The 27,964-nt window shown below is 43.0% G+C and overlaps 1 protein-coding gene across 3 annotated transcripts in view; it reads right to left on the reverse strand.

The window, feature by feature from the left end:
- The window catches only part of zmiz1a (zinc finger, MIZ-type containing 1a), a 116,356-nt gene extending 92,138 nt beyond the window's left edge, over nucleotides 1–24,218 (reverse strand). For all 3 annotated transcript variants that reach the window (XM_076286209.1, XM_076286210.1, XM_076286208.1), the window contains exons 1-2: nucleotides 24,087–24,218; nucleotides 327–446 (exon numbers count right to left, since the gene is read on the reverse strand). The gene's annotated coding sequence lies outside the window, so the exon portion shown is untranslated. The remainder of the gene's footprint in view (nucleotides 1–326; nucleotides 447–24,086) is intronic.
- Between the last annotated feature and the right edge of the window lie 3,746 nt (nucleotides 24,219–27,964).

The following is a 27,964-nucleotide window of genomic DNA, read 5'->3' on the forward strand; positions in this document are numbered from 1 at the left end:
CAGACATAGTCTATTTAGCACCACGACACCACTTTGTATCAGGAACTAGCAGTGTGAGGATTGACCACTTATGTCGTACATTGTTTACACCACAATTAAAGTGAGGAAAACATCTCAAGACCCCTGGGGTCACATACTTAGAAAAAATAGCAATTGCCTCTATAGGTTAAGCTAGTTGTATGGCAGTCCTGGAGATGAAACATAAAGCACCTTTAGCTATAAGCCCTTCAAATGCTTAACTCTAACCTGGTATACTCTGGCAACATCTGAATGATTTCTAAACGAATTCAACAATAAAAATGTGGACACATAACACTGCTGCTCACCTGTGAGTGGGGAAGGTCTGAGCTGTGGTCACCGGCCCCCCCCCTCCCCCTCCCTTTCCTTCATGTAGGCCGCAGGGACAGCCCCTCTGTCCGCTCCTCTTTAGCCAGCGCCCGCCACACCTGTGGACAGACAAGAGACACGACACAGGCGTTAGGATCTCCTCTCTCGTACATAGCGCTCGGGCCACGGGGGGTTTAGTCTTTCACGTAGTGCAGTCATGACTGAGATGTCATGACTCGTAGAGCCCTGGTCGTAGAGCAGTCATGACTGAGATGTTTTTCACTGCAGCCCTGGTCGTAGTGCAGTCATGACTGAGATGTTTTTCACTGCAGCCCTGGTCGTAGAGCAGTCATGACTGAGATGTTTTTCACTGCAGCCCTGGTCGAAAGTGGTGTTTTTTTTTTTGTTTGCGACGCTGAACAGGTGACTGCAGTCACATCAAACAGGAAGGGCTGTAACTCAAGCCAGCTGCCCTGACAGAGCCATCTGATGCAGACCGATGCTTGCCCTGCCACCCACCCTACCCCACAGCACACCACCCCAGCAACCCCCCCCACCCACCCCCGGGGCTGCCATGCTGCTCCTCCAGAGAGCTCAGACAGTGTCCTTCCACAGAGGTTATCACACTGTGCCGCTCCCGCTCCAAAACTCATTACACACAGCAGTTTAATATGATACAATTCCTCAACGCCTCGGTAAGCTCCTTCACAGTTCACTGCCAGGTAAGGACACGGATGAGGAGGGGGATAAAGAGGGGGGGGGGGACTAAGGGTGTGCGCGACACTTTATATAATTGTGCAAGTGACATAAACATGTATGGCTCTTCATGTCACACAGGCAAATCTGATTTATGAGTTCACAACTCATGGCACATTGACAGGTAAGCCTATTAAGAGACTATTATTAACCCTGGCCAAGTGATGGCAGTGGGGCCTGTGAAGTCTCTGGGTGTAAGTGTGTTGACCAGGGGAGCTGCTGGTCCTGCCACTCTGCCCTGAGTGGCACGCAAAGAGAAGGTCAGCTATTAATGCATCAGGAGAAGCTCCAGGTGATAATGACGGCCCCTCAACAGCAAGCGCTTCTCGAATGGCCGTTAATAGGATTGAATGGCCGACTCCCTGGGAAGGAAATGAATCTGTGGTCCGAAGGCGTTGAGCGTGGGAGCCATGCCGGGCGTGGGAGCTGCGCTAGGCGACGGGTAGGGTGTTTAGCGGACGGTCAGTGAGCACACGATCTCGCACTTTCCCAGCACAAGTCATGTTACGGTGGCGTGCGCAAGCCGCTTGGCATCTGGCCAGCATCCTCACATGATGCTTGAATGTCGGAGACCACGAGATGCCACGCTCCTGGGATTTCTCTCATTCTATTTGCTTTACTACATTTCCTATAGGACTGAATTAAGACATGTCCAAGCTGTAGCCCACAAGCGGCACGCCTGCTGACTACTGTCATCAGATTTCACACAAGCTGGGGCTTGAACATGCACAAGGATTCTCATTAAAAATGTCTGCTTAGATTAGCAAATGAATATTTGTAGACGCTACTAAATGAGACTTCAAATTGAACAACTGCAATCATATATCAGATGGTTAATCAGGATGTCTGGCTTCAAAATATTTCTGTGAAGCTATTTCACTCTTTATGCAAGTGGAAGAATTGACCATTTCCTGGAAAAATAATTACGAAATGTAAAATAGGCTACTTCCAAGAGAGGAGGATATTGCCATTTCTGCATATTTGAACCTGCTAGAAAGCAATCACTGGAATATGCAAACATTCATGGAGAAATAAATGTACTGGAAAATTCAGAGCAGATCTCCAATTGAGTTTTGTGAGGAAAGCTGGAGAAAAAAAAGAACAAAGACACCACTTCCACCAGCTCTTGGCTGCCACTAAGCCGTTCCCAGTAAAGAAAATAGCTTGCTTTTTTCCACTAGGTGCTCTGATGGGTGAAAGTGGGGACATCTACAAAACTTTCCCTTCCATCACCCAGTAAAGGAATGAACAGAACTGCCGCGATTCAACAACAAAAAAACCCTAAAAATCCTCCAAGAAATTAATCGTGTTAAACAAGGCTAATTTCCTTTTCATCCGTGACTGTGTGAGCTGATAGCCGCCTACGTGTGGCTGCCATGGAGTCAAAGTGTCTGCTGAAGTCTCCTCCACAGTCAGGCAGGGACTGTCTCACACGGAGGATCCATGACAAAGGACTCATCCACGTGTCTGACACCACATCCATCCAGATCTACAGGAACTGCACCGACCACTCAAAGTGCTTTTTTCAAAGCCCTGTGTGGAGTGTTCCTTTTCTCTGCCAAATAAGCCATCATGGATGAGTTGACATTCTAGTCTGTATGTTGGCAAACACAGACCTTTCTGGTATCATTCCAGCAGCCCACTAAACATTTCGTCACTGTGACATATCTAAAGGTCCACAGCCCTGATCCCTCATAGCTCATGTGATATCATTAGAGTGGTCCCAGTAATCACCTCTTCATCTCCGACTCCCGCTCCAAAACAGGCCATTCAACACCGGGCCAAAGACGTGTTGATCACATTAGGAAAATCAGCTGATTCAGCAGCGCAGGCAGCTCATCATGCCATAGGCTTAATGATAAGGTGAAAGGTGTCCACCAAAAGCTTTGCACAGCAGGCACTAAGCAGGACTATAAGAAGCCTGGAAAAAGCCATAAATGTCCGTGTGCATGCATGCACAAAGACATTCCCCCTAAAATTGGGTGCAATTTCAAATGGGAGCCTTTTAAAGAGATGTGGTGTGAGACGGGCCTTCTGCAGGGAGAAAATCAATTCCCACACTAAAGGAGCCATTTTCCTCAGTCCAAGATAAAGAGCTTCACAACGAGCCGTCAGATGCTTATCGGGAGGAAATTAGCAGAGGAATACGATTTCATAAACAAACAGGTCAAGTGTTGAGCCCCACACGTGCTGTCTCCTGCTGCTGAGAGCATGAGATCATCAACATAAATACCCCAAATGAAAATGCTCAGGATAGTTTCCCTTAAAAATTCCTCCGGATATTTGCACCATGAGGACGGCTCACATTTTATTCCACTGGCAAAGAGGCCGTCTGGTCTGCAGTCAAACATGGGACATTCTCCAGACCAATCAAGCGCCAGTCTTTAAGCACACAAATCGTGCAACCCCGGGCTGGAGAAGAGTGCACTCTCGAGCCACTCTCTGCAATCCACACGACAGCTAAATAATGCAGCTTTGTTGAGACACTTCCTTCGATTTTGCACTTTTCTTCTCCATTACCATGTTGCCAATCAAGAAAATGTCTTTCAGATCTGAAGAAGGAGGCCCTTGAGGAACCCCTATTCACAGACAGTGAGTGAGAGATGCACTATTCAGCAGGCAAAAATCTCAAACCAAGCATTATGAAGAAATGTGTTATAGCTAACATTATCATACTTAAATGACAGGGTTTAACACATATGTCCCAATACAATAATTGTAAAATTATTGCACAGATCTCCTAAAAGTGTCTAATGGATAATAATACATTCATCTCTATTCCATTACCTATGCTACCATGTTGTTCCTTTGTGTGGAGATTTGAGATTAGATCAGAAGATAGAACAGCACGTGCTAGTGAGGGGAACTGTGCGTAGTAGGAGAGATAAGAGAAGAATGCCTTTGAAAAGAAGACTTGTGAAAACAGAGTTAAGTGGCTAAAGTGACAGCAGCGCACACCTGTTTTACCCAGGTAAGGGAAGTGTGCCTAATCACGCTCACAGGCAAACCACTGATGGGTTAGTAGCACTTACAATCTGAATTCTCAAGTGAAAGCTGTAGGGCACTGCACATTAAAACAAGCTGCAGCACCGACAGGACAGCTCAGTCATAAACTTGGCCTCAGTTTTGCTTTCAGTTGACTGTCAGGCAATTTGTCCTTCTTGTGAACAGAATCACAAAAAGTACTTGACCAAACACAAATGGATCTATTAGACAATCTTAAATGGGAAATCTTCAGAGAGAAAAAAGCATAAAGGGCACAACATGTTAAGACTTCCTCTTGGTCTTGCTGTGTCCCCTCTTCAGCTCAGCTTTCATTTGGTGGCTGTTTATCATAGACATAATTAAAACAGGGCTGTTCCTCACAGCCGATCAGCACAGCAGTAAAAGCTAATTATGCAGCATTTTGCTATGCTAATGCAGGTGATTTGCTTCATGCTGAGCATACTTCCCCAGTGTCTTGATTAATGATTCATTTTCTACCCGTAATCCAGTGCTATGACACCTTTTTATCAACACATGTATGTTTAACTATTGGATAATACAAAAACAATTCCACAAAAACCAACAGCATCAACACACTACAATGTTACGCTGATTATCTAGAACATTTCGACACTCAGCCTCACTTCTGCATCTTACACTTGAGTCTGGGGAAAGCCGCCCTTGATTCTCAACGAGCTGGTTACCATCTTCTGCAACAAAGCCACACACAGCCATCAGAAGACTGGTGTGGCGTTTCCCCCTCGTGTGTTCACTGAACCAGACATCTTCATGAATAGCGCTCGCCGAGAAGAGTGTCAGAGGTCGCACCAAGGGCAAAAGCAATGAAGGTGGTTGCCGCCAGCTCCCTCTCAACTCTCCATTCCACATGTGGAGACAGAGGACAGAGGTGGAGAGCGCTGGCCCCTCTATAAACCTGCGCCGGTGATCCTGGCCCATTTTCACCACAGTGTCACACAGCCATGAGAAAAAGAGGGTGAGAAACCTCAGAGAGAAGGGAGAGGACATGTTTTCTTATTAAGGGGAGAGTGTTGATGACAGCCTGCCCACAGCTCAACCCCTCTGCAGCAAGCCAGCGGTGTCTTGGGGGAATCACGCTGCCTGATGCGTTCATTTGTAAGGCTGTCAGAGGCAGCGCTGGAAATATCTCATTTTCCTGCCGACCGATACCTCATCAGTCAACGCTTTCAGAAAGGTCAGTTGCATTACAGCGCTCGCCTTCAGTGCTCTCCAAAGCAAGCCCAGTGCGTTTAAGATAAATCATGACCCGATGAAAAGAGGCAAACAAAAGTTAATTAGAGAGCTCACGCCTATGGCCTGGTCTTGTGCCTGAAATCTTGTTTTTCTTCTCCTCTCCTTTGCCCCCCCCCCCCCCCCCCCCACACACACACACACACCTCTGACACCACACAAGCTCCAATAATGCAGAATACAAGCACTAGCTTAGGAGGGGAAAGGGGGAGGGTGGGAATCAATACCATTATCTCAGCCTGTCACGCAGCACAATATTAAAAATACAAAGGAAGAAAGAGATAGGATGAATCCATGAGTAAATGTGTGTGGGAGTGCGGTGTTGGGTCTCAGGGCTGAATAATGGAGCTTAATCCTTGGAAGGGAGAGGGCTCTTGAAACCAGAGTGCAGGCAGCTGATGTTGCTGCTAGCAGGGATAATGAAGATGGAGATGAGCACCACCATGATTATGATGTGGAGGGGGATGCATGTTGATACAAGTCCACACTTATGAACGCATACAACAACTACCTGATTCACACATGTATACACACACACACACACACACACACACACACACACACACACATACACACACTACAGCTTCAGCTGCCTCAGCCAACCGGAGGGAGAGGACACACACCCAAAACAAATAAGTCATCCTCTGGGGAAACCAGAGCCCACTGAGATCACTCCTCAGTGTTTGTGTGAGAATTAATCAGCAGAGTTAAGATGCTATCAGTCCATTCCCACAATCAGTCCACTATGCCACTGCCCTTCAAAATCGAAAAGAGGGGTCAGACATTCTGCCCCATTGAAACGTGGGAAAGCTTGATCTGGTGCCCTTTTTTTTAACGATGGCCATCGTCAATCACAAACGTTTGCCACTTTTTGATATCCGAGTGCTGATGTACCACGTACTACTACTGTCTGTATTTGATTTCAAATCCATTGAGTTTGTGAATCCGAATGCTTTCCACACCGGCAGTGCTGCTGTGCATTATTTAGGGCTGCTGTAATCTGCCCGATATCAAAAGCGCGTAAGAAGATACAGATGCTCGGCGGGCGGCGGCGGGCAGCGGCGGGCGGCGCGGTAGAGGGAGCGGCAGCTGTGGGAGGTGAGGCGTGCTTTGGCACCGCCACTTCTGCCCGTCTGAAAAATGAATGCAGCAAAACAGGCGGCGCTTCAGGCCCCTCTCCTCCACCGCTGAGGACCAGCAAGATCAATTACACAGGGGAGGAGATGTTCCTCAGCTCCGCAGCAGGAAAACAGAGGGGAGGGGAAGAGCGAGTGCAAGAGAGAGAGAGAGAGAGAGAGAGAAAAGCACCTTAATGAGAGAGGTTTCCATTACCTCCATAAAAGGCATAAGTGAGTCACCCTGATGAAGCAGAGCAGTAATAGCCTTTTCTCCTCTCCTCTCTAATGACACTGGAAGTGGATTACGCCGCCAGTCCCGCCATTCGCTCTGTTTATCATTTATGTAAATAACAGCTGGAGGAGCGATAGCTACCACAGTGAGAGCAGGCAGGCAGCGATGGCTACGGAGGGGGAGGGGGGCTGGAGGTGCTTTTATGTGCATCTGAGAGATGCTTCTGTGGAGAGGTGGACTGCGGAGTCACACTCATAATGGGCAGCTTCAGCACGGGGTGAGGTGTGTGTGTGCACGCCTGGGCGAAAGCCAGCCATTTCATACATGTGCATGAAAGTCTTTTTTCGTTTTTCCTCAGAGGAAAACATGTTGTGGCCTTTGTGTGACAAGATTCTTTTCAGGAATATCCACATAGGAACGTTACATTCTGTATTTTTTAAAAAACATGCCTTTGTGTTGCTAGGCGTGTGTGTGTGTGTGTGTGTGTGTGTGTGTGTGTGTGTGTGTGTGTGCGCCAGCTTGAGTGAATGTGTGTGTGCAAAGCAGAGGTGGTGTAGTGGGTGAGAGGAGGAAAGAGAGAATTTTTGCTTTGTATGCAGGTAAGGGCACAAGCCCAACTCGTCTGCATCAGCCAAGTTATTCTAATACACACCATCTGACTGAAGGGGATAAAAAAATGCATCAGCAGAAATATACACAAGTGGCAATAATCCTCTGCCCTGAACACTTGTGCCATGAAATAAGCAAACTGTGCTTATCACTGCCAACCACTGCTCCTTTTAATAACCCCAGCGATGGCAGCCCTTTCAGCCAGATCTCTGCTCTGAATTTAAAGAATTCTCTGTGTGTGTGAGAGAGAGAGAGAGAGACAGAGTGAGAGTGTGTGTTTGTGTGTGTGTGTATGTAGTGCATATGTCTATAGGTGAACTAAGTGGGCCAAGATAAGTCACCAACCCTGAGAGCCCACTGTGGTGGAGCTAGTGCATGGCCACAGCAGACCTGTTTTATAATGGCTGTCTGGAAAATGAGAGGTCGTTTCCCGTACACAAGTGGAAAACTGAGATGCAATCACTCAACATTAACTAAATTTCAACCGAGTACACAGTTACTGTGTCCAATACACACAGATTAAAGACACACACACACACACACACAAACACACATATAATTCAAACAGCTGAAACAGAAAAGTTGCTGAAATAAAACAGACTGAAGTAAAGGGCACAAGCTGTGCACCAGTTTCTTCTGGGAGGCCACTCTTGGCACCTTCAGCTCTCTTAGCTAAGCCACACTGCTCATTCTAGCAGGGGTAAAGTTTAGCTGGAAACAAAACTGTCTTTTCTGCAGATGCACACTTCCTAATGGTAGCATATGGCACGGTGCACTTGAAGTGTCATTCCAAAGGTCAACCCCACAAACTCCAGATCTATTTTATGACAAATGCTTTAGTGCCATTATCCATGTTCAGTCTAATCTGACCACAGGGCACAAGGATGCTCATGTTATGAAAACAGCAAAAGGCAGGGAAAGGATTATGTAAATATTAGTTGTTGACACAAGAGAGTTGTTGACATGCCATATTTCAGCTCGCTGGTAAGCTTGGCTGATCTCAGGGATGATAATATACCCAGCAACCAGGAAGTCAGAATACCACACACACACACACACACACACACACACACACACACACACACACACACACACACACACATACAATCATCCGTATGTGGAATACCACTAAAATCACAATAAAATCAAAGCTAAAGTAGCTTACTCTTGTCTTGTTCATCAAATTTGATTTACTGTGACTGTGCCATCAACCTTCACCAAAAAAATGACAAAAAAACAAGCAGAACTTTTTGTTCATTTCTAATAATGACAACAAATCCATAAATCATCAGATCAGAGTGCAAATGAGATGGGCCTCAGACTGTCTCTGTCATGTTAGCTGCTCCTCATGACTGGGCAGTCCACAGATCACCAGTCAAGGCAAACTGCCCACTTGAATTTTCCAGAATGTTAACAGTGGCTTGGACACTGTCAAACATGACATGTAGCTACCTTTTATGCACTTAATAGGAAACCACTAGCCTGGTGAAATGCTCCAGCACACACCAAGATGTGCAATCAGATCTGCAGCATGGAGAGAGAGAGAAAAAAAAAACAGGCGGCGGTGAGCACAGTCTTGTGTGACTGCACCTTCTCAGGGAAGATGGCAGGCAGGTCCCCCTGGGCTGCCTCCGAGGCGGCACGGCATAACCACGCGTGCCACAGCGCCGTGGCTTCACTCTGGGTTCCGCTGACAGACACGCACAACACATCCCCACAGACTTCACATGAAGATCCAGCCTGTTAGTGTAACACAAAGCCGGTGCTGTGTGCCTCACTACACCCAAGTCGGACTGCCATTTCACCCACTGAATAGGGCCTATAATAGTGGCCGCACTCGTCCGCAGAATGCTGAAGAAGCCACCCTGAGGCAGGCGCGGACATTACGCTGACAGTCTCCTCTGGCCGCCCTGAGATTCCCTGTTTTCCCAGCTGACTGGTGTGGGCTGGTTGTTGGCTCTCAACCTGTCTTTGGACCAGTAGTCAGACTTGGACGGGGTGGAGGGAGCTATGGACGGATTTAGTGTCGTGGTTAAGGAGCTGGGCTAGTGTGCAGTAGCCTGAAAGTTGTGGGTTCAATTCCCAGCTTCCATCATTGTGTCCTTGAGCAAGGCACTTAACCCTAAGTTGCTCCGGGGACAATGTAATCCCTTACAATACAGTTGACATCAGTTGTAAGTCACTTTGGACAAAAGTGTCTGCTAAACGAATGAATGCAAATGGACACAGAGCACTGGTAACGTCCATCTCTGAGGAACGGTGTACAATCTGAGGACAGACAAACCCATCTGTCTGTGGCCTGTGGAGTGACCGCTTCCGCTCGACAAGCGCAGCTGTTTGATCTCACTGGGTTGAGGCTAACTACCCGAATGGACAAAACAAACACAGGAAAGCCACTGTGGAGCTCTTTCCACTACAATCCCCGTGCAAAAGGTCAACCTGTCACGATGTTGCCACAGGCCAAAGCTCTCAGCGGGAGCACGCTAAAGCCATGGACGTGCCTTCCAGGGAGTGACATGGTGCTCGGGATCAAAAGGGGAAATGTTCCATGTCACTTTCTTTGGGAAGGTTTTGAGCAGAGGAGTCATGTTAATTATAGTGGTGCTGTAGACAGCTGTGTTTGTTTCATGGCGAGATCGTTCCCTGAGACTAGAAAACAGGGACTCCTGATGGTCCTTTCTTCTTTAATTAATGCTTTTCTTTCACGGTGAAAAAGGGAAAAAGTGCTGTAATGCCTTTCATAAAACTAATAACTCCTGCCAAGGGCATATTCAACTCTTTTAATGGGGAAATATCACTACAAACCACTAATTCCTCTGACAGATATTATCAACTGGAGATTTAGAAATTGTGACTGATATTTCATGTGCCACCAAAATATAGAAGATGCTTTGAATTATTGATAACCTTGGAGCAGGATGATTTTAAACAGCTCTGCTCCTTTTATCAATCATTCATGTGGTTTCTATCGAAAACACTTCACTCCCTAAAGTATCGGATCACACTTCAAGGAAAAGGACCTACACACACACACACACACACACACACACACACACGTCTTGTTTCATTTGAAAGGCCAAAATACACTAGGGCGATTAAGATATTGTAACCCTATTATGACCAACTCCCCTCTGTTGGTACTGTCATATATCTGATTACATCTGCACTATGGAAGGAACCTCATTCTTTGCAAACAAATCAATATCTTACAATGAGGACAAGAAACCTCCTCATTCAATAACTTTATATTCAAGACAATGCTTTCACAAGGTGGGGCTAATTATGTTTACAGATTAACACAGTCTGCAACACTTGTGTGAGAGATCTTTGCAGGCGAGAGGAAAATGAACTAAATTTGGGCTACGGAAAAAGCTTCCAAATGGGGGTACATTTTCTATTAGCTCATGCCTTGGGCCGTCGGTGAGCATGATCAAACAGAACGACATCCCTCCCTCTACTCCTGAGTAATGGTACACAGAGAGGTTCCGTGCAACCGCTCTGGTGCCAATCTTCCAATTAGCGTCCGCGTGCAAGTACTTCTGCCCTGGTCTCACGGCATGAAAGCCTTGTAGACCAGTGCTGACAGCATACCAACCCCAGCTTCTGTCTGACTTCAAAAGGAACCAGGAGCTACTAGAGAGAAAATCAGCATTCTTTGTGTTCATGTAAATAAAACATTCTATAGCATTAGCAATAACCTATTTTGAGCTTTAAAGAGTACAAAGATGTGTTACTAAGTGGTCGGAAGATGTGGAAAATATGTTTGTATACATTATGCAAGCTGGGTACACAGGACTGACTTTAACATTTCCTTATAAAAAAGACTACTATTCCCCTAGGAGCATGAACATGAGCATTCTAATGTAGATGATGTTAGCAATATCTCTGTACCTGTGACAGTGGCTAGATGAGATTGAACAGTGAGTGAGCAGTGGGTTTTAACAGTAAGAAAGCTATGACTTATAGCTTAATGGTGTGAAAGATATGTGTTCGAACAGGATCAGTACCATGAAAATGTCTGAATCAACCTGTCTGTCACATTCTCACAGTACTGTCTTCAAGGACTGATAAAGAGGTAGGCACTACAGAATGTGCTTGTTTAATATATATTGTAAGCGTTTGTTTCATATATATGAGAATGTGAATATTACTCTGCTTGTTTTTGTATCACATTTCATTTTATGAACTCAAGGTAGTTCTATATAAGGATGAGGAGGAAATATCAGCCTCAGCTAGATCATTACAGAACATCAGGATGAACTAAACAAGTTAGATCTTAGATAATGCAATATGTTAGATAACATTACTTTAATTGAAACTGATTTCACAGGGAAAATCCTTTTTATATTGTCTATATACTGTATGATGAGGTTTTGGAGGGGAGAAGTTAAGGCTCCATCAATGAAGCACACAAATGAAATAACTCAGAAGGTCAAGGATTTTCTTTCGATGTCAGAATAGTCCTTCATTCTGAGCTACTGAGTGATCTCACACAAGTTGTCTGAAAGAACAACCCATCATCCTGGCTGCCCTGTGAGTGTGTCGGCCTCAATCATGAATTATGTCCCATTTATCCAGCAGTTAGCCTATCTGCAGCACTCCTGACTGTAAGCTCTCGTGAGTGAGTTGACAGGTAGCCTATTTTCTCACGCCACACAGTAGCATAGCTCACATTTCACAGACAGCTGTAACATAGCCTCAAACACCGCAATAAAGGAAAAGGTCCTTCAAACATGTCAAAAGCAAACAAGAGCAGCCGCAACCCCTAAACAATGCAACAGTGCTAAATGATCGAAATAAACAAAAGGACTGAAAAGGGAACTCCCCTCTCCAAGGGACCAAATCTAGCAAAAGCTCATATTTTAAGGATGGATGGTTTATCAGAGGGCTTTTTTCCCCACCATTCCTTCTTTAGTTCCTTGAATTTAGCCCTACATTTCCGTTTGGATTCAATTATCTTCTGATTTACTATCTCCAAATTAAATTCTTTGCTAACATACTCTTGTGCACCACATGTATCTGCCGTACATCAAGGCTTACACATTTGTTTCTTTAATAATGGCTGCACTCTCTCTCTCTCTCTCTCTCTCCCTCTCCCTCTGTTTCTCTCTCTCTCTCTCTCTCTCTGTCTCCCTGTGGACACGGTGGCAGGCAATGTGAGCAGGAGGCGGCAGACTGGCCTTTGTGATGAGCTGCGTGTGCACCATGACTATCAATCAGTGTTGCTGGAGATGGTCAGGCTTCCCTGCTCTGCCTGTCACCATGCTGCCAGGCTGCCACATCCCCCGGTGTCACCCACCGGCTAAAGACATGCCTCTCAAGGACCCTGCCCAACCAGTCGCCTCAACACCGGGACTTCAGCTGGGCTCTCTTGCAAATCCTCTGTGACACACTGAACAAGTAGCTGCTGCAATGTCATTTAAGGAATGGGAAATAATCCAACACATAATGCCTAGCAATAACGCCTAGCAATGCACTCAATGACAACATGATTATTTAAGAAATTTGCAAATTGAAGCGGGGCCAGTCAAAACATTAATTTGGCTGTTTAAAATGCTGTCCCTTTGATCCTGTATAGTGCTTTTGTACCAGCATCAGTAGAAGTTCAATACAATTACGGTAGGTCTATCCCTGCCATTTGTATTTAACAGTAACACAGTGTCTGTCAATCTGTATAGAGAATAAAATGAGCATTAACGGTAACGGTAACGTTACGGTCCGGGCTCCAATGTCATATGGAACTCTCGGCCTAGGCTTCAGCTTTTCTATCAGAGTACATCTGCTTTTTTTTTCAAATGAATGATTAAATGTTGCATAATATAATATATTGCTTTCAATACATTAGGTCACAGCAAAGCCCACAGAGCTGGTGAAAAAAGTGAAATCTGCAGTTATAAAGCAGCACTAATTATCTACCAAGATGTTTTTGACAGCAGTCCCTGTGCCACTAATCACACTCTTGGCACTCTGCCAGTTTGCGCTTTATTTATTTGATTTCAGTCATCGTCAAGAACAGGGTAAAGGGCCGCATCCAATACACACAGGAGGGAGGGAGCCAGCAACGCCTTCTTACAGCATTCACTCAACCTTGCAAATCAGTACATCAAACTCATTTCCAGACTGTTGTGAAAAAATAATCACATGATTACTACTGGGACTAGGGAAGGATTTTGTGGCGTAAAAATACACACTGTGCATTTTTAAAATTGGCGAAAGGTAAATTAATTATGCTATCATTTCCTAGACTATATCAAACAAATTCCAGCCTTCTTTCGTTTTAAGCCAATAAGAGCCAAAATAATTATCTGGATTCATAAAACTACAGTGTTCTAAACTAAACAATGAAATAGTGGAAGTAAATGTAGTTGCTGCCTCGCCTATCTTTTTGTCAAAGCAGCAATAAACCTCTTTAGTTGGAGCAAGAGTCAAGACAAAGGTTAGAGTGCCAGGTGCTTATCATTCCTTATCTCAAGCCTGATATGAACATGGTTTACAATGGGAGAGGGAGCTTCACTCGTGGTTAGATTACTGAATTATACAGAGGACATGAACCAAAGCATTTCAGCTACTTAGAAATTAGATCAGCCAACCATAAAATATTGATCTCCCATTTCCATATTCTGGGCGATAAGGCGCTGGCCAAACTAGCTCCATAGCTTAATTACTTGTCAGTGGCAGAGCGTTGTACCTGTGCCTTGTCTGGTTCTCCTGTCCTCTCTACTAGCTACACTGAGAAGCTAAGAAAACTTTTACGAGATACAAAATGACCATATTATATAAGATGTTGCCATCCCCCCTTCCTTGTTGGCTACTATAACAATAAATTCATAATAAGAAATTACTTTAAATACTGTTTATCCTCCTCCAACAGTCCATGGTAATATTGAGTAAATAACATCTTCAACAATGACCCAGTACACAAGGTTTGCGCTTTGTGAAATATGGATTCCATTACAGAAACAGTTAATAACTACCTATGCAAATCAATGCCAATCTGCATAATCTATACTCGGTCTAAAATCTCGTCACTAGGAATCACACACTCTGAAAGGCTTTCAAACTTAGTAAGTAAATGTGGTTGGCTCTAAACCATGTTTTGCTCCAGACAGCAGCAAACATACCCTATCCCTGACTGTTCTGATTTGAGTAACAAGCATTCCGTGAACCGTACAAAAAGCCTCATCCCTTAAGAATACAGCTCACTGTGTCCACATCAACAATGATCAAAGAGGACCATCTGAGGATTTCTGGACAATCACACATGAATTGATCAGTCTTCCTCTTCACTCATCTGTGTGTCCAACTGTAATCAGGGGAAGTGTTAGCTCAACACTGCAGGGAGAGTTTCTCTCAACTATTGGGCCACTTGCTGGGTTCCCATCCAGCTCATTTGGCTATTTTAAGAGCAATCATGACAATGGCTAAAGTGACAATTAGCCTGTGCACATTTCCATCTGCTGTGTTATGCAAACTAAAAATATATAATAAATGTCAGGGCAAGATTAACAGAAACACCTAATACAACTGCAACATTTTTTTTCAAAATAAACATGGTTCCATCAATCTTTTACATATTACTCTATGTGAATAGAGATTATAACCCACCCCCTTCTTAATTCACACTATATAGTTGCATGGAAAACCAACTATTGAATGAGTGATTAGCAGCTTGTGGAAGTACAATGTTCAAACTACATGTTCAATCTAGTCGTGGAGACATAAACTCACTAGTCAGGGAGGGATGACGGCTCTGTTGTTTTACGGCAGTGTCTCTATGATACTTGACATTGCTGTCATTATTCCCATGGCTTGCAGCGACAGAGCATCAACATGGGGTGACAAATGGGTGCCTGGGCGCGCGATGCCAGGCAAGAGTGGCAGCAGCGCGGGCACCACAGAACAGCGACACTTCTGTGATGTTTATCAAACAACAAACAAAGGCCATGTTGAGGACATAATGTACTTTGTCATGTTTCTGCCAGCCTGAGAACCGGTTTGACCAGTAAGTGACACTAAGTGTTAGTCATTCCTGAAACATTGATATTTACCCGGCATGACCTAGCACAGGGACAGCTGGGGTTTCATTAGGTAAATGACAGCATTCCTCAAATTGATTCCAAAACATGCAATCATTTTCTACTGGATTAGTGCAATTTAGGGGATGACAAAGATCTTAAATGTGAAATGATTGTTATGTATACAGTAGAAACTTAAATGATTTTATTGCTCAAGCTGTGTACTGCATTACTTTAACACAAAGGAGAGTCATCACAATATGGATATAACAAAGTGCAAGTTAATAAATGAAAAAAATGGACAAGTAATGTGGATTATAATGTCCTATGACAAAAGAAAAATAAGAAGCACTAATCATGCTCCTTGTAAAGGTCACAAACAAACATATTGCTATGAGGGAGAGTTGCAACGTTTCCCCCCCTTTGTTAAATCCAATAGAAAGGCTTTTAGCCATCATAATGATTTACAAAGTGACGAGTCAAACAGATTTACTGTGACAGCCTCAGAGGCACCCAACACAAATACAATTAGCACTCACGTGACCAGCACCTTCTCCTCCTCCTCTCCAAGCCCTCGCCGCACCTCCTGCCCCAAGGAGCCCCACAATGGGCTGCACTCCACAGGCGTGGGCAGGGAGCCTTTCCCCACTCTCTCTCTCTTTCGTAAGCACTCCCCACAGCACGCAGGGTGGAGAAACATGTCCATTGTGGCAGTTACCTCAAGTGACAGGTTGTCCCCACAGCACTGCGATGTTGTGCGAGTGGCTGTGCACAGTTTCCCAAATGTGCAGCTAGCATCCTCACTCAATATCAAATGAACTGCTGAACCATGGCCAGAAGCCATTGACGTGTGGTAATTTTTTAGACACTGTCTACAGCTAACATTACAGGGGAGCCAGGCTCATTACAAGGGTCAGTTCTCAACAATTCAATGTTATTCTTGGACTAAGTAAACAATTTTCATCTTAATAAAGATACATAACAACACCTGACCTTGACTCCAAGCCTCCAATTCCAAATAACCATTAAGGAAATGCTTAGGCTATGACTTCAGTACACAATACCAGACATTCCGTACACAAATCTGAGCTTATTACCTTAAGTTAAGACAGGCAAATTTACAGAGCTAGAAAGGAGCAGTTGGAAGTACGAGGTCTTGGGTCAATTGTTTACAAATAGAGGCAAAGTTCCCTTTTCGAGATGTATTTGAAGTATAAGTGGCTGCTGCTGACTACCAGATGAACAATGCACAAATCCTCCCCCAAACACAGGCAAAAGAATATGGATGACTAGATGGTTTGATTACTGCAATGTATTTCTATTACTTGGTGAAGTGTGTTAAGGGAGGTAGAGCAGACATGGCCCCTGTGCACACATTATCTTGACAAAAGCCTTGCCCAGTCCCTGTGCAGCCAACAGGGAACCTCCCCTGCTAAAGTTGTCAATGGCAGCTTAGAGAGGCAGGTCTAAGGTTAGCTGCCTTCTCTGAAAAACAGCCCCACACACCAAACACTTCTGTGGGTGCTGGCAGCCGGACAGGCTGGAATTTGAGGAGAAAAGAACCCTCGGGGCACTTCAGATGGAGTTTCTCTCATTTGGGCTTTCCAAACTCTAAAGGCTTTCCAAGCAAATAAATGCCAGCCTCTACTGTTTTCACCAGGAACTCACTTTCAGGAGTCAGCAGAGAGCTATATCAACAGAACTTTCACAGCCTTGCGTCATATTCAATTAAATTGATCAGAAAATGTTTTAAGGTCTCAGAGAAACCTAGAGAGGAGAATGGGACCCTAATCGGTATGGATGCAGACTGCATCTGAAATTTCTCTCAAGTTAACTCAAATTTAAACTTCTGAGAACCACTAATTACACTGAATGCACTTACAGCCAATTCAGATTTATACCCTTGCCATTTCAAAGGCCTCTTGATATGTGTACAACACCTACCTACACATAACACACCACTGTGTCGTGCACACATCCTAATTTGAAACACACAAACACTTGCTCTACGGACTTGCTCGGGGTCCATTTTTATCTTGCAACATCATGTGAGGAAGTAACAAGTGTCAGTCCGTCGAAAAAAATATCCTTACTCCATAAAACATAATACAACATCAATATGTTAAAAGATATGAATGGAGAGATCAAATGTCTAAGGTGTTACCTACTTCAATAGATTAAGGATGTATGCATGGGACCACATGAACATAACACAAATGCTGCACAACAAAAGCAGTCAGCCATAACCTCAGCCATTCGAATCTCACCATGCTGGTGATGAGGCGGTGTGTGGCCTGGGAGTGAGATTTTAAATTCTCAAAACATGACACTGAATATTTTATTGTGCATACAGAACAATCCACAGAGCAAATTATGATGTCTGGATGAACATGTGCTCGCCATTACCCCCTATTGTATTCTGAGATGACACACTTTGATGGAGATTGGAGCTGAACATCCTTTAAATCATAAAACATAAAAGGCTGGTGCTGTTTGTCAACAGTTAATTAAAAAGCACAGAAAGACAATGACAAATGTTGTTTGAAGACAATCTCTGGCAAGCCCCACACAGTGTGTCATTGCCGTCTCGTCTCTGGAATACACTTGATTAGTTTAATCTCATTACAGCTATGATAAATGATCAGTGTAACAGTGGCTTCTGTTTTCTGAGAAGATGCACTCTAGTGTGAGAAATAAAAATGCTAAATGCTAAAAATCCAGCCATCACTGCATTTGGGTTGAACTAGATGGTAGATATGGGTCAATCTTGCCTACTACTTTAAAACAATACAAAGATATGGAAATGAATACAAAGGTGGAATTAAACTCTTAACTCATGTAAAAAAGCCAGTACATTTCAAAAGGTGCTGCATATAATTCACTCTATTTGACTATTAAAAATTATACAAAATTCCTCCTTTGAATGATCTTAACATTCTTAATCACACCAAATTTGATTAGTATGAGAAAAGATCAATGCTAAATGAACATAAAAAAAGGCTAAATGATATAATGAACTACAAGGGGACAACCAGTCAGATGGACATTCTGTTCCTGCTATGAGAAAGATGCAGGAGCCTGCAGTGCATCACCCAAGCAAAACTGCCAACACAGACCTGCTCGCTGACAATATTTTCACACTGAGGCTTAAAATATGCCTCTTTTATCTGAGAAGTGCAGGCTGAGCAGTGAAAAAACATGAGCCCATAACCCAGGGATATAGTCTGGCTGGACTGGCAGTGCGAGAGACAGAAAGGGATGGGAAGTCTCTGTGCAGGCACATCAGGATGTGTGTGAGAAAGCAGGAGAGGAGGAGAGAGAGATACAGAGAAAGAATGAGAGAGAGAGAAGAGAAAGCACAGACACTTCGCTTAGGGTGCACTTATTAAGAGCTGAGGAAACAGCACTTACCTGGTAAGTGGTTCTTGCAGTTGCATGCCAACTTGCGCTTGGACATAAACGCACAGAGACACGCACAGTATTTATCATGCTCTATCTCACACTTCCTCCTGCCTGGCTGTCACCTCACGAGCCCCGCCGAGGCTCTCTGATGCATGAAACACATGTAGAGCCAGAGGGGGACGTCAAGACAGAGAAGGACACCCATAGGCAGAAGCCTGCATTGACATCAGTGCATTGTACCATTGTGTTCTCTAGTCCCAACTAGATGTACCGCACAGTGATGCTGCTTAATAAGACCACCGCATAAAGTGAGATTATGCGCAAGTATTAACTGAAAGAGATGTTATCCATTCTGAGAGAAGTTTAAGGTTACATTTCTGACCAAAGACTAAAACGTTTGTTGTGTATATGAAAATTTAAGAAACTATGCTTTGTGGATGTGGCGACTCTACACTGAGAAGCAGAATCATTTTCAGCAGATTTTGCAACTTCTCTGGTGAACATGAGGATGACTGTGGATTCCTGTGACAAACTTGGACATTTTGTAAATTTGACATGCATACTTAGTAAAAATATGGGTTTCACTGAGTAACTTGGTACTTGGTATCTATTTGGAAAGTAAAATAGCATATGGAATATAGAATATGAATATGAAGAATTTGAAGAATTACTACACAGAGTAATTGCTACACCTAGGATTAAAAGTATGGGCATTTATAACGGGGCATGGGCATACACTATCACAATATATTTAAATATAGCTCTATGTAGTCATCATTGGGGTCCAAGCAGCGGGATCAAGACTGAACATGTTTATTTCCACCGTTACCATAGCAATAGCCAAATAGCCAATGCAAAATTTGGTGCATGCGCAGTGAGCAAATCAACACATTGGGGGAAAAATTTCCACAATTGGTATGTCAGATTTAAATGCAGATTCACATGATGTATGTTCAATGTCTTTTTGTCCATGTGGAGTTACGGATCTCTCCCCATTCATCTAGATAGGAGCCCAATGTTGTTTGCCCGAAACAGCTGCCTGGAGGTATTGCCAAGATGGCGGCCGAGTGTCGAAACATGCCTATAAGGACTTTACTATAAGACCGCCTGCCAGTGTGCAGGGGCGGTCATAATGATATTCCAGTTCCATATTCCATTCCATATTCAAGTGTTATGTCAGGATGGTCTTTTCTCTTAATTAGATTAAAACGCAGTCATTGTTGTAGTGCCCTTTAATATTGCATGGCTTAATACAAGCAAAGTGATTCAGATATCTGGAGGAAATATTTGCCCTAAAAAAATAATTGTGCTATCTGGCTAAATCCCAGTTAATTTCCTTTGTCAGAGAACAAGGAAGTATAAATTCCTCAAGGCTGTGTTGAATGTAATTTCACTGCCTTGACAGAATGTCTACCATCAGTCTCCCTGGCAGTAGAAGTCACCCACACAGAACTGAGAGATGCAGATAGTGTATGCAGCCAAGACAAGATGACAAGTCCCAAGGTATCCACATGATGGAATACACCACAATATCAGTGCAGAGGTAAGGGACCAGCAGTGTCTAGCATCATGTTGCACTGCATAAACAGAGTGCATTAAAAATAATATTAACACAATGAGGAACATAGTGCTGGGCCTTTCATGTTCATTTGGTGCCTGGATCTTCAACATTTCTGAGACTCGTTTCTTTTTACTGAACATGATAAGAATATATGAAATGTACCAAAACAGATTTTTTTAAAAAAGATCTATGTATCAGTACATCGCCACGCAACTCTCAATAAGGATTAATTCCCATCTCTTAAAACCAAAATATTTCAGAAAGCATATTTGCCTGAGAGTCATTTATAAAGTACAAAGTAAGCAGGTTTCAAATCCCAGCAAGATTTCATCAGGCACAGCATGTGAAGGTAATTGCTTGTGATCTGGGGAAATCTTGAGTGCAGCAAGAACATTTTGTTCTCCAGTGCAAAAATTTTCAAACTCTCATATTGTGTCTGAGTGGCTGGGTGTCATTTATGATTCAAGGTCCTCGCTCTTACAGACAGAAATGGGATACAGCCATTGTGACATCTTCAGCGTTCATTTTTCAAGGCACGTCAAATCAAACATGCATGAGCCAGTGACAGCGTGGGCCTGGAAGTCCCCATCAGAGGGAACAGCACTTACAGGGGCACAGGGTAGCAGAAGCCACACACACACACACACACAATCCTGAGGCCATGACCGAAGAGGAGAGAGCAACACAGTCAGCTCCTCATCTTATAACTAAAGAGACAAACTGAAATACCCTCTGTGGAAAAAAGGCACTCCAAAATAACTTATACAAAAACACCTGAAGTCTGAAGACGTGAGAAATAAAAAGAGTGCCACAAAAATGTTGGATACTTTGTTTCTCTGCTTCAGTCTTCAGGCCCTATATATTGTTGCATCATTCTCAGTATCACCATATAGAAAAGACAAAGGAGCATCGGTCAAGTATTCTGCTAGTAATCACTGCTGGTCTAAAAGCATTTCAGTTTTTTATTTATTTATTTTCTTCAGAATGAAAATCACTTACAGCACCTATAATCTGGTATAGAAAATATTGGGGAAATCAAAAGTAAATGTTGTAGTACAATCTCTTCAACTTAACAAAACCAGTGATTTATGCAAGTAATTTCAGTGACATTTGCAACAGTGTGAATCAAGACCCTTATCAGATTGCTAATAGGTGCTTCTCACTAGTTCTCACCTGGGAAACAGCATTACCATATAAACGGCAGCAGCAGGCTGTGAATTCTTAGTAATATTGTCGTGCTGATCAACAGCGCACTGAGCTCAGGGTAAGGACTGTGCAACAATGCCTGAATTATGCTGAAGAGTGGGTGTGTGCAGCTGGTGGCGAGACGACAGCTCAGGACCATGATGAATGAACACAAGCCAACTATTTCACAACTCTCTACAATAGTGTACTAACAGTTAAATGTCAAGCCTGTCAAAACACTGATTAGTGGGATGCAGGTTTAAAAGGCTAACAGGTTCCTGACGGAGAGAGCATGCAACACAAGAGAAGGACTCAGAGCACAGAGAAAACCATGTTATGAGCGACAGGAATGTGTACAGTTCACTCAAGGAGACCCGAGGTACATGTGTAACAACACAACATAGATTGAGATTATTTTGTCTTGAGTTAAACTTGCCCTCTGATTGAGGATGTCTGCTGTTGGAGCCTTAGTCATTGGTGAGGCAAAACAAGCATGGTAAAGTAAGACAATATTAGCCTTCTATTGTGATGTGTTATGGTGATGGTGACGATTGATAGTAACTATTTTGATGTAGTAACACAGTTGCCAGATTGTGAAAAGATGGAAATAATGTGGTGTTGACATTACGGATGTGTGACATTGAATATTCCTGACAAATCAGAAACAAGATTCAAAGACAATGATAATTTACAGACATCTCTGCCTGCCTGTGATTTAAGATCCTTCCCACAAGTGTGGCATTGCAGATCTTACTTTCAATAACAAGTTCAGTGTCCCCACCGTGACCAGAGGAAGCCCACAGCTGACTGCTGTTTCTGCCCAATGGTCATTCAGACCCTTAACCAGGGGCAAGAGGAAGAAGACCACTCTTCTCATTCACAGTCAGGCATATGTCTCATCAATACTATCACTTCAAAACAAAACAGACAACAAAGCAAAACAGCAGACAAGATTAATAATGATCCCTATGAGCATTTCCAGTGTGCTCTTCCACAAACAAACAAATACTACAAACAAAAGGCACGGGTCCCTATGAGTAATTAGGCTACATTGTGCTCTTCCACAAACAACACAACAAACAAAATGCATCGATCCCTAGCATTTACAATGTGCTCTTCCACATAAACAAATAGGCCTAAGACACAATAAAGCTTTACTGCCAATGCCTCACACGCATGCCCATCTACGTTTGTCTACATACATCTGGGGCTGCATATCGACATGCTGCTGGTGTGAAACAGAGGCTCCCCCTATGAACTCCACAGGCACTGAGGTAAGCCCGGTCATCAGAGCTGCATTACAAACAGAAGTTGTGACTGCTCAGCGACGATCGTAACGGTCATGTCTCATTAATATTAAAAATAGTTTACAGCAAGACATGGAGTTTGAAAATAGTTCATGTTGCACTGTGGCTATATAAAATGATTAATCAGACATGCAGAAACAGCTGAGGACCACGTTTGATTACTAAAACAGAAAACTGAATTCATCTGAAACGTATGTTGACGCTTCATCATACACATATGCTATTTTAATGTGCCGTGCTCCTTTCCTGGGACAGATAGGAGTCGCGCTTCTCTCAAACCTGAAGAGAAGGGGCGTTACTGAATTTGGTCTTCGTCTGGACTTCTCTCTCGCGCGCTGTTCTTTCATCTGCAGTTTTTCTTGGTAGCCTAGTATAACGAACTGTAAACTGTAATTCTCACATGTTCAACCCTAACTGGCCTCAGAAAGCTTACTGACACCATGACTTTATGAAAGGGGTTACAGCGAAAATCTGCACAGCTACGTGCAGATAAGAGCAACTTTACAGTGTCCCCGAAAGCATTTTGTGTAGAGCTAGTAGCCTACAGAACAGTATCAAACAACTGTCAATCAGTTTATCCACACTTGCCTACCATATTAACATGGTGTAACAAATAACTGCGCTAGATTCCATCTGATAGCAGGCAAGTTGCATGTTAAGTAAAAAAAAAACTATGCTAGTAATTACATTCTCAACATACCTCTGCGATGAGACTATAGGTCTTTCAGCCAATTTACACCTAAAGGAGTTGAATTTGGGTGTTTTGGAAGATGAGGTCAACTACATGACTAGGCTACAGCCAGACGACAAATTAACTTAACGTATTGTTAATGTCTACACAACTCCAAAATGATACCCGCGCACAGTACGAGCCTAACGTTAACGTTACATTGCAAAATAGAACGTACCACGTCTAAATGCAGGATACATAGTAGCCTACTGATTACCGTAAGTCTAGTTTGATGTTATCTCTAAAGAGTTCTGAGGACCAAATCACATCCTCAATTTAAATTGAGATTGTTTTGGCTATTTTAAAAGCACTAAGGTACTATCACCGAATGTACATTCTGCTCATCAAGATCCTTATCTTTTCATATCTAATCTAACTGCTCATACAAATTAGCACAACCTGTTTCTTCTCATAATTCTAACATTTAGCCACATTTCTGGTGTTACTCTTTAAGAGACTACTCCATTGTTAGCTATCGGAGGTCGGTGCTAGCACCAGAGCAAAGAGCACATCCACGGCAATGCACAAAACACACTCTCAGTCAAGCCTGCGAGGTGTGAGAAAGATATAGTAATAGACACAGAACTTACTTTCAGATATGGCCAAAACTCAAAGCCGGGATCAAAAATCCTCTGTATTTTCAAATCTTGTTTTGTTGTCTCTTCACACTTCACAACCACTGGAAAGCGCACAACGTATCAGTGGTGTGTGTGAGTGCCTGAATCAACTAACGTAGAGCACGGCAAGTTGAAGTGTCAAATTACATCGGCTATTCTATTACCACAGAGCCGTGCTTCGTGGTTGCTAGCAAAATGTGTCCCAGAGTCAAGTCGAGTGTTTGTAGGGTTGGATTACTGCACCCGAACAGACTGTCTTAAGATCAGCACGCTTGCCTACAATAGCCCAGCCTACATATTGGAATGTGAGGGCACAAATGTTTTTGGTTATGGGTCTTTTTTGGTCTGGAATAAACGAGATTGCTTTATGTGAAAAAATATTCAAAAACGCCACATCATCCACTGATAACTTTTGTTTATTATGGCAATCAGTGTTGTTTATGTAGGCTACCTAATATATTTTACAGTAAACTAAATAATTATTAGTAGGCTAGTAGTAGTAGCCTATATTCTTCTTCTTATTATTATTATTATTATTATTATTATTATCATCATCATATCATCATTATTATTATCATCATGGTTATTCCTTTGCTGTCATTGTACACCAGTGAGGGAATACCTTCTCCGTATTTTGCGATTCACCGGTCTCCGATAGAACAGAAAGCTGAATAACAAAGACATGTTTGAGAGCAGCAGCGGCAGGCTTGGCTGAGTGGTGACGTCAAGGAACAATGACTCTCCCAACAGCACAAGCATCCACACTAGCTACCCTCGCTATCACGACTTGACTCGACTGCCTAGGGAGACAGCGCTGTTCCGAGTCTGGAGTGGTGCACCAGAAAGAATAAGTCTTCTTGCGTGCAGTGGCTTTATTTCTCGGATGAAACCGGATAAACCATGCAGCATTAAGAAATTCTTCTGAATTTTATGTTATCATTTTCTCATGATATAGAACATTAGTTAGGCTATATTAGTTGTTTCAGTGAGCGCGCGTAGGCTATCTTGTGCCCCCAGCTCAGACTTCACGGATAAACTGTCCAATCATCATGGTGAACTCGTGTTGAATCTGGTTGAAACGTTAGTCCACGTGCATGCATTTTGACATGATTGACTTGCCTATAATGAATTACATTTATCAGCCTCATTCTGATGTCTAGTCTACCTAACTCGTTGTTGGCATTGTCTTTTTAATTATTTTTATTTAGACACCACTGATAAAATGGCTAAAATGATGGGCCTGCTACATGGCTATATCCCTAGGCAGCTACTGAAAGGTGATATTAGGCATATTTAAGGTTGATGTGATGTATCTTTGCTATTCATTATTGTTTTATTTTATTATTATTATTATTATTATTATTGTATAATTAGAATTAGAGTAGGCCTAGTATGAGTTGTGATTGCACAGGATCAGAAAAAAGATTTAACATGCTGTAAGTTTTTCTCTTAAACCAGCACACTTAAACTCAGCCAACTGGCAACATTGTATGACATCCTTAGTTTTTCAATCAGAGTTTTGACACTAATGCACTGTCCATTCACAGAACACTGTCTCAAGGACACTTGCTCCTGTACAGTTATCTAAGTTGGCAGGGATAAATCTAGCTAATGACATCATGGGTCAAAGCAGCCATTCGTTTTTATTTCAGCCCTATTCTTAGAAGCAGATTCTGTTGTATTCAACAGTGGTGCTGCAGTCTGTGTCAGTCCATCCTTTCATCAAACTCCTTGTCATTTGAACTTTTCTCACAACTCTAATGTAGACTACTTCACTATAAATATAATGTCTTAAATTGTAAACTTGAAGATTTATGTATTCAGCAGTAAAAACAATCAGTGATCCGATTAAAGTTTGGTGTTACAGATGAGTCATTACCATTTCCCCTTGATGGTGTAAACAGCAAGGCCATGGAACATCCAAACGCATCACTGGAGAGTAACTTTGGGCTTTGTGTCATCCACTCAGCAAACTATCTGTTCTGGGTCATTAGTCGTGTTTTTCATGAAATTGGCCAAAATTCTCAAATGTTCATCACTTACATGCTACCATCAGTAGATGAATTCCATAGTGAGAAGTCAGTTGTTGTAAGAGCTCAGGGTCGTTAAAACAATATGGCCAGGTGGCTGCCATGAAGATGGATGGATTATAGCTGGGGTGACCTGAGCTGGAGAATGTCCATATAAACTTCTACATTTATACAGATGTAAGGAATTGGATACACATGTGGAGCACAAAAAAAGGTATTTTCCTTAAACATGTGGCAGGTCCCTGCCATTACACTGTTAAATCATTTGTGAGTTTGTCCATTGTTTTGAGTTAAGCTTTGCATCACCTTTCAGGTGTACCCTTGCTGTAGTCCTTTGCCAGAACAATGACATTTAACAAATGTGTCTAGGGTTTAGCGGTAGCAAAAAAAGAACATTGTTCAGCCAATTCTTTATCAAACAAGAGATGATGGATGCTGCCAGGGCTTTGTAGTTGCATGATGGAAGGGGAGTTTCAGTTGCGCTGACATGAGCTTTCACACACAAGGTTATTTACACCTCCACCGGAGAGACAGAGAGTTCTTTACAGGCCTCTACAGAAAAAATACTACCTGCAAGAAACCACCTTTAACCACCACATTAAACAAGTAAGCAAACAAGTGAAATGCAGATTAGGCCACCGCGTGGGATATGGGAAGGGGCATACATTATACCACAGAGACAGGCTCTGACACCATATTTGACAACATGGAACAGCAGAAATGCACTCAAGTGAGGCTACTATTGATTCCTCCATAGATTATGGTGAGACTATAAGTACAGAGAGAGAGAGTGAAGGAGGAATAGAAATAGAAAATAATGAGAAGGGCATTTGGCTTTTAGACTGGGAGCTTTAGAGTCTCTCTGTCTCTCTCTCTCCTTCACTTTGAGTAAAAAAATGTGAGCACAACCAGATAAAGCACATGGCATGTACCCCATGCGGAAAGACTGGACTTTGGAGAGGGCAAAGGCAATCAGTGTGTACTCACAATAGAGTCAAGGCTTTCAGAAGCTAACTGCCCCCTCAGGCCATTGAGGGGGAGGCGAGGAGTGAAGCCAGACTCCGGGAAAGAGCAGAGGCTGGGGGGTTGTTGCACTTCCTAATGAAGAGAAAAAGATGGGGGTAGTTGGATTGTTTCCCCTCCTGATAAAATCATGCAGACAAATTGTCAGTCTTTGAAGATGACATGTTATTAACCCTACATATGTAGTTGCTTGAATGCGTTTCAAAAGTATGCATTCACTTTCCACAATGTGTCTTATGAGTTTTTGGTATGTAACTATATTGCTATTGACGTGTTAACAGATCTAAGTTAATTTAATGTCTTTGACTGAGGAATAGCCCACTCACTGAAAACATTACAAAGGCCTACTTCAAATTGTCATGCAATGCAGTGCCTGACCTTGGGACGGCACAACAAGGACTGGAGAGAGAATTAAATAAGTGTCCTGTTCACCCTCTGTCTCATTCCTCATCCCACTGACTTACAGGACCCTGCCTGCCATCTTAGGACAAATCAAAAGCATCCAAAGCCCCCGTCTCCGTCAGCTCTAATTATAAGACTTTGCTAATTAGTGGAATTGCTCCTAAACTGGATGGTGTAATAGATGTATTGTAATATCCTGTTATCAGTTTGCATTTGGACCCTTTCTGTTTTTATTTACCATTTCATACTCATCTTAAAATGTATTATTTTCTCTTATTAATCTACCAACAATACTTTATAATTAAAATTAAAACAGGAGTTTTATTAAAAATTAATTTACTTTACCCTTCACTCAGTAGTTGATACTTTTGGAAGCAAGTCTCAAGTCTTCTTGGG

This window comes from Alosa pseudoharengus, unplaced genomic scaffold (genome assembly GCF_046254945.1).
Source record: "Alosa pseudoharengus isolate Yale_2024_CS ecotype anadromous, Long Island Sound unplaced genomic scaffold, YU_APseudo_1.1 YU_APseudo_1.1_scf_15, whole genome shotgun sequence".
Classification (NCBI taxonomy): Eukaryota; Metazoa; Chordata; class Actinopteri; order Clupeiformes; family Clupeidae; genus Alosa; species Alosa pseudoharengus.